Consider the following 7,045-nt stretch of genomic DNA (forward strand, 5'->3'; position numbering starts at 1 on the left):
GTTTCTTTGTTATTAATTAATTTAAAATTATTATTAAATGGCTAATATTATTCTAACGTTGGCTTGCCTAGTAAGTAAAATATTAGGCGTCATCACGGTCCCGAAGGTGAGAATTTCGGGTCGTGACAAGTTGGTATCAGAGCACTAGGTTACATAGGTCTCACGAGTCACGATCAAGCTTAGTAGAGCTTGAAGAATCGGTACGGAGACATCTGTACTTATCTTTCAGAGGCTATGGAGTTAAGGAATAATTTCACTTCTATTCTTCTCTATCATGCGATTTTATTCTATCATTGATGATTGAACCTTTATATTCTTATTCTCTCACATATGGCGAGAACACGCACTGCGTCAATAGACAGATAGGAGTCGGAGCCCCCAGTAACAGCTGCGACTAGGAGCAAAGGTCACGCCAGAGGCTGAAGCAGAGGCAGAGGCAGAGTCCAGCCTCGATCTCGAGCAGAAACACCTGTTGTGGAGCCTCAGGTGGATTTCGAAGAGGACATTCCAGCTTAGATAGTACATGTTGGACCAGTTTAGGTCCCGAAAGGATTTATAGCTACTCTAGTGCTTCAGGATGCTCTAGTCCATCTAGTGAGCCTAATGGAGGGTGTGACCGATAATGTTACATTTCCAGTGGCACCAGCCGTCTCATAGGCTAGGGGAAGAGCACAAACTCCCACTACTCCCACTCCGGAGAAGATAGCTCCCCAGTATCGGGCTCCAACAGCCCTGCCAGTTGGGGTAGTTTAGCAGAATGTTGTGGCACAGGCCGGTGATAGTCCCGCCATGTATTCTGAGGCTTTATTGAGATTGGACAAGTTTACTAAGCTCTTTCCAGTTCACTTTAGTGGTGCGCCTTTTGAGGACCCACAAGATTATCTTGACCGCTGCCATGAGGTACTGCGGAACATAGGAATAGTTGAAAGGAACAGGGTCGACTTTGCTGTGTTTCAGATAACTAGCTCCGCCAAGAGGTAGTGGAGAGTTATGTATTTACTAGACCAGCTTGTTCACCTGCACTTACCTGGGAGCAGTTCTCACAGCTATTTCTGGAGAAATTTGTTCCTATTACTCTGAGAGAGGAGTACAGCAAGGTATTCGAGTGCCTTCAGCAAAGTAGCATGACTGTCACCCAGTATGAGACTCGATTTGTGGACTTAGCATGTCATGCCATCATCTTGCATCCTACTGAAAGAGAGGGAGTGAGGAGATTCATTGATGGACTCACTTATACTATCAGGCTTCAGATGGACAAAGAGAGAGGGAGTGATATTTCCTTCCAGACGGCCATGAATATTTCTAAGCAGATCGAGTTAGTTCATGCTCTGGAGATAGGGCCAGAGTCAGATAAGAGGCCCCATCATTCTAGTAATTTCAGAGGCACCTCATCTGGAGGCAGGGGTACTTGTGGCAGGGGTCAGATAGCTAGAGGTGGAGGTCGGACCACTAGAGGTGGAGGCCAGCCAGTTAAAGGTCGTTCCAGAGAGGTAGTTCATAGTGGTGGGGCCCAGCCCCGATTTTATGCTTTCCCAACTAGGTCTGAGGTTGAGTCATATGACGCTGTGATCACAAGTATTATTCCAGCTTGCCATAGATATGCTTCAGTTCTATTTGATCCGAGATCTACTTATTCCTATTTGTCCTCCTATTTTTCTTCATATCTAGTTATGCCTCGTGATTCATTGGGTGCTTCTTTGTGTGTGTCCATACCAGTGGGAGATTCTGTTATGGTAGATCATGTCTATCGTTTGTGTGTGGTTACTATTGGGAGTCTTGAGCCTAGAGTGGATCTTCTACTTCTTGATATGGTAGATTTTGATGTCACCTTAGGTATGGATTGGTTGTCTCCTTACCATGCTATATTGGATTGTCACACCAAAATGGTGACCTTAGCCATGACGGGGTTACCTCGAATAGAGTGGAAAGGGACTCCTGGCCATTCCACCAACAGGGTTATCTCTTACATGAAAGCTCGGCTTATGGTCGAGAAGGGGTGTCTAGCTTATTTGGCTCATATTCGCGATTCTATTGCGGATGTTCCTTCTAAGGATTCCGTTCCAGTTGTTTGTGAGTTTCCAGATGTATTCCTATAGATTTATTGGGGATGCCACTCGATAGAGATATTGACTTCTGTATTGATTTAGCTCCGGGCACCCAGTCCATTTATATTCCACCATACCGTATGGCCCCGCTGGAGCTAAAGGAATTGAAGGAACAATTACAAGGCTTGCTTGACCAAGGATTAATTGGACCTACCGTCTCTCTCTGGGGTGCACCAGTGTTATTTGTAAAGAAGAAAGATGGTTCAATGCGGATGTGTATAGATTATCAGCAGTTAAACAAGGCTACTATCAAGAACAAGTATCCGTTTCCAAGACTTGATGACTTATTTGATTAACTTTAGGGTGCCAAAGTATTTTCAAAGATTGATTTGAGGTCTGGTTACCATATACTGAAGATTAAGGCATCTGATGTCCCTAAGACAGCTTTTCAGACTCGGTATGGACATTATGAATTCCCCGTGATGTTATTTGGGATGACAAATGCCCCAGCAGCATTTATGGATTTGATGAACCGAGTATTCAAGCTCTATTTGGATTCGTTTGTGATGGTATTCATTGATGATATCTTGATTTACTCCAGCAGTCGAGAGCAGCATGAGCATCTTCTTCGTATTGTGCTTCAGACTTTGAAGAATAATCAATTATATGCCATATTTTCAAAATGCGAATTTTGGTTAGACTCGGTTGCCTTTTTTAGGCATGTAGTATCAGCTGAAGGCATAAAAGTGGATCCTAAGAAGATTGAGGCAGTTCAGAATTGGCCTACACCTACTTCAGCTATAGAGATTCGGAGTTTCCTAGGTTTGGTAGGTTATTATCATCGGTTTGTGGAGGAGTTTTCATCTATAGCATCTCCATTGACCAAATTGACCCAAAAGGGTACCCCGTTCAGATAGCCAGATGAGTGTGAGTTGAGATTTCAGAAGCTCAAGCCTGCTTTGACTACGGCACCAGTGTTTGTATTGTCCACAGGTTCAGGATCAGATACGGTGTATTGTGATGCATATCGCATTGGGCTTGGTGTAGTATTAATGCAAGATGGCAGGGTGATAGCATATGCGTCGTGGCAGTTGAAGGTTCATGAGAAAAATTACCATGTTCATGACTTAGAATTGGTAGAAAATTTTCATGTGCTCAAGATTTGGAGGCATTACTTTTATGGTGTCTCGTGTGAGTTATTCACTAATCATCATAATTTACAGTATCTGTTCAAACAAAAAGATCTCAATTTGAGGCAGAGAAGAGGGTTGGAGTTGTTGAAAGACTATGATATTACCATTTTGTATCACCCCGGAAAGGCCAATGTGGTGGCGATGCTATGAGTAGAAAGGCTGCGAGAATGGGCAGCCTTGCGTATATTCCGATTGGTGGGAGGATGTTAGTTGCATATGTTCAGAGGTTAGATGTTTCAGAGTCTAGTCGGATCCTAGCTTGCACAGTCGCTAGGTCTTTCTTGTATGAGCGTATCAGAGAGCGACAATATGATGATCCTCATTTACTTGTCCTTAAGGACACGGTGTGACACGGTGGTGCCAAGCAGATTGCCGTAGGAGATGATGGAGTTTTGCGGATGCAGGGTCGTATTTGTGTGCCTACTGTGGATGGGCTTCGTGAATGAATTCTTGAAGAGGCCCATGGCTCTCGGTATTCTATTCATCCGGGTGCCGCCAAAATGTATCAAGATTTGCGGCAACATTATCGGTGGAGGAGAATGAAGAAGGATATAGTTACATATGTAGCTCGGTGTCTAAATTATCAGTAAGTCAAGTACGAGCATTAGAGACCTGGTGGTTTACTTCAAAAGTTAGAAATTCCTGAGTGGAAGTGGGAGCGTATCATTATGGATTTTGTTGTTGGACTCCCGCAGACTCGGAGGAAGTTCGATGTAGTATGGGTCATTGTGGACAGGTTGACTAAGTTAGCACATTTCATTCCAGTAGCAGTTACCTATTCTTCAGAGCGGTTAGCGGAGATTTACATCCGCGAGATTGTCCGCCTTTACGGTGTGCTCGTGTCTATTATTTCTAATCAAAGTAGGCAGTTCACCTTGCACTTCTAGAGGGTTGTACAACATGAGTTGGGCATGTGGGCTGAGTTGAGTAAATCATTTCATCCTCAGACGGATGGACAGTCTGAGCGCACTATTCAGATATTGGAAGATATGATTCGCTCTTGTATTATAGACTTTGGAGGTTCTTGGGATCAATTCTTGCCACTTATGGAATTTGCCTGTAATAGCAGCTACCAGTCGAGCATTCAGATGGCTCTGTATGAAGCATTATATGGGAGGCAATGTCATTCGCTAGTTGGCTAGTTTAAACCGGGAGAGGCTCGGTTGTTGGGTACCAATTTGGTACAGGATGCTTTGGATAAGGTCAAGATTATTCAGGATCGACTTCGCACAGCTCAGTCTAGGCAAAAGAGTTATGCTGACCGTAAAGTTCGTGAAGTTGCATTCATGGCAGGAGAAAGAGTATTGCTCCGGGTTTCACCTATGAAAGATGTAATGAGATTCGGAAAGAAGGGCAAGTTGAGCCCTAGGTATATCGGGCCTTTTGAAATTCTTGAAAGGGTGGATGAAGTAGCCTACAGGCTTGCGCTATCATCTAAATTTATTAGAAGTTCATCCGGTGTTTTATGTATCCATGCTCCGAAAATATCATGGTGATCTGTCCCATGTATTAGATTTCAGCTTAGTCCAATTGGACAAAGATTTGACTTATGAGGAGGAGCCGGTAGCTATTCTAGCCCGGAAGGTCCGACAGTTGAGGTCTAAGAGTTATCCTTCAGTTATGGTACAATGGAGAGGTCACTCGATAGAGGCAGCTACCTAGGAGTCCGAGTCGGACATGCGGAGTAAATATCCACACCTTTTCACCAGGTCAGGTAATTTTCTAATTCCGTTCGAGGACGAATATTTGTTATAGAGGTGGAGAATGTGATGACCTAATATGTTATCTTTAATTTTAAACATTCATTTCTATATTTTGAGACCTCGAATAGCACCCTTCAGCATCCCTCGACTTGCGGGCACAGTTCGTGAATTTTTCAGGAAATATTTTTATGTGAAAAATTGATTAAAATGTTAAATGGAGCTTCAAAACTCATTTGAGTTGACTTCGGTCAATGTTTTGAGCAAATAAAACCGGATCAGTATTTTTGACAGTTTCGGTAGGTCCGTATCATGATTTGGGACTTGGAAATATGCCCGAAATCGAATTCGGAAGTCCCTACCTCGAATTATCGGCATTTAACGGAAACTAGAAATCTAAAGGCTAAAGATTTTCAAAGTTTGACCGTGAATTTGACTTTATCAATATCGGACTCGGATTGAGATTCCGAGAGTTGGAATAACTCCGTTATGTCATTTATGACTTGTGCGCCAAGTTTGAAACGGAAAAGGGTCAGAACTACCCCTGAAGTATTAGAATTGGTACAAAAATGCCCTCCGTCCACCTATTTGAATAAAAATGCCCCTACCGTTATTTTTTTGGCTCAACGTTATCCTTATTACTAACAGAAAATTCTGAAAAAAAAGAAAATTTAATTAATATTCATGTGTCATCGTCCATTTAGCCTAACGTAAATCCTAAACCAAATTATAATTAAACCCACCCATTATCCGCCCGATTATTGACCCGCCGAAATTTTAAAAGATAACTCTTTCTTTCTTTCGCTCTCTCTCTCTCTCACCTCTGCCTCTTCGCCATTTCGTTTTAGTGAGTATTTTTTACGAGTGTATGTCTACGATTATTCATGAGGCAAACTCAAAATTGAGTTCTCTATTAGAATAATTTTTGTGGAAGATGGAAGGAATTGTCATACTCTTCTTAATGCAAAACGTTTAGATTCTTTTTGTTAATGTAATGAGTATTCTTTAGATAAAATTTCTGAAGGTTTTCTTCACTATGTTTTGTCATTTCTTTGTGAAAATTTGAGGATTTATTTTCGATTTTTTTACTGTTTATGTAATGTATATTTCTATTTTTAATTTTATTTTTTTATTTGTTCTATTAATTAATATGTAAGCTTTTCTGCTATGGGGAATTGGTATTGTGCAATTTCATACATATTGGGTTCATATGATGTACTAATAATAGTTGTCAATTTTTTACTATAGAGAGAGACATTTATGTTTTAAAATCGGAGCGGATCAATATTCAGACGGGTTACGGGCGAGTTTAATTATATTTTGGTTGAAGTTTAAGTTAGACCAATAGAATAGTGACACGTGGATATTAATTAATTTTTTTTCCCCCCAAAAATTTCTATTAGTTATAAGGGTAATTTTGAGCCAAAAAAATAACGGTAGGGAAATTTTTATTCAAATAAGTGGACGGAGGGCATTTTTGTACTAATTCTAATACTTCAGGGACAGTTGTGGCCCTTTTTTGAATTTGAAATCATTTCAGATTCATTTAATACGTTTCGGCACGGGTTTTGTAAAGTGAAAAGTTTAAAACTCATACGTCCGAATCGAGGTGTGAATTTTAATTTCGACATTATTTTACGTGATTTGAGACCTCGAGTAGGTCTGTATTATGTTACAGGACTTGTTGGAATATTTGGTTGAGGTCCCGAGTGCCTCGGATGGATTTCGAATGGTTAACGAAATTTAATTTGGATATTCTAGAATATTTCGACGTCGTTTATTCAAGAATAAGTGGTATCACATTAAGAAAATGAGCTCCAAATTAAATTTTTATTGAAGTTTAAATCTGTATTGAAATTTTGAAGGCATAGCAAAAAGAATCGTTAAAATCGGACATCGTATGAGAGAATTATGCTCATTTCCGTGTCGGAAAATATTTTCCGTCAACGTCCAGGGTAGCGTGGGGCGCTATCCCTGGCGCTGGGATTTCTGGAGGTTCTGGAAATGGCGTCGCAGGCAGCGCCCCACGCCACCTGTGGCTCTACTGACATAAAATCCCAAAAAACTGAGAGTTTTGCTATTTTTACTCATTTTTGAGTTTTGAGTC

The sequence above is a fragment of the Nicotiana tomentosiformis genome, chromosome 1, assembly GCF_000390325.3.
Source record: "Nicotiana tomentosiformis chromosome 1, ASM39032v3, whole genome shotgun sequence".
Classification (NCBI taxonomy): Eukaryota; Viridiplantae; Streptophyta; class Magnoliopsida; order Solanales; family Solanaceae; genus Nicotiana; species Nicotiana tomentosiformis.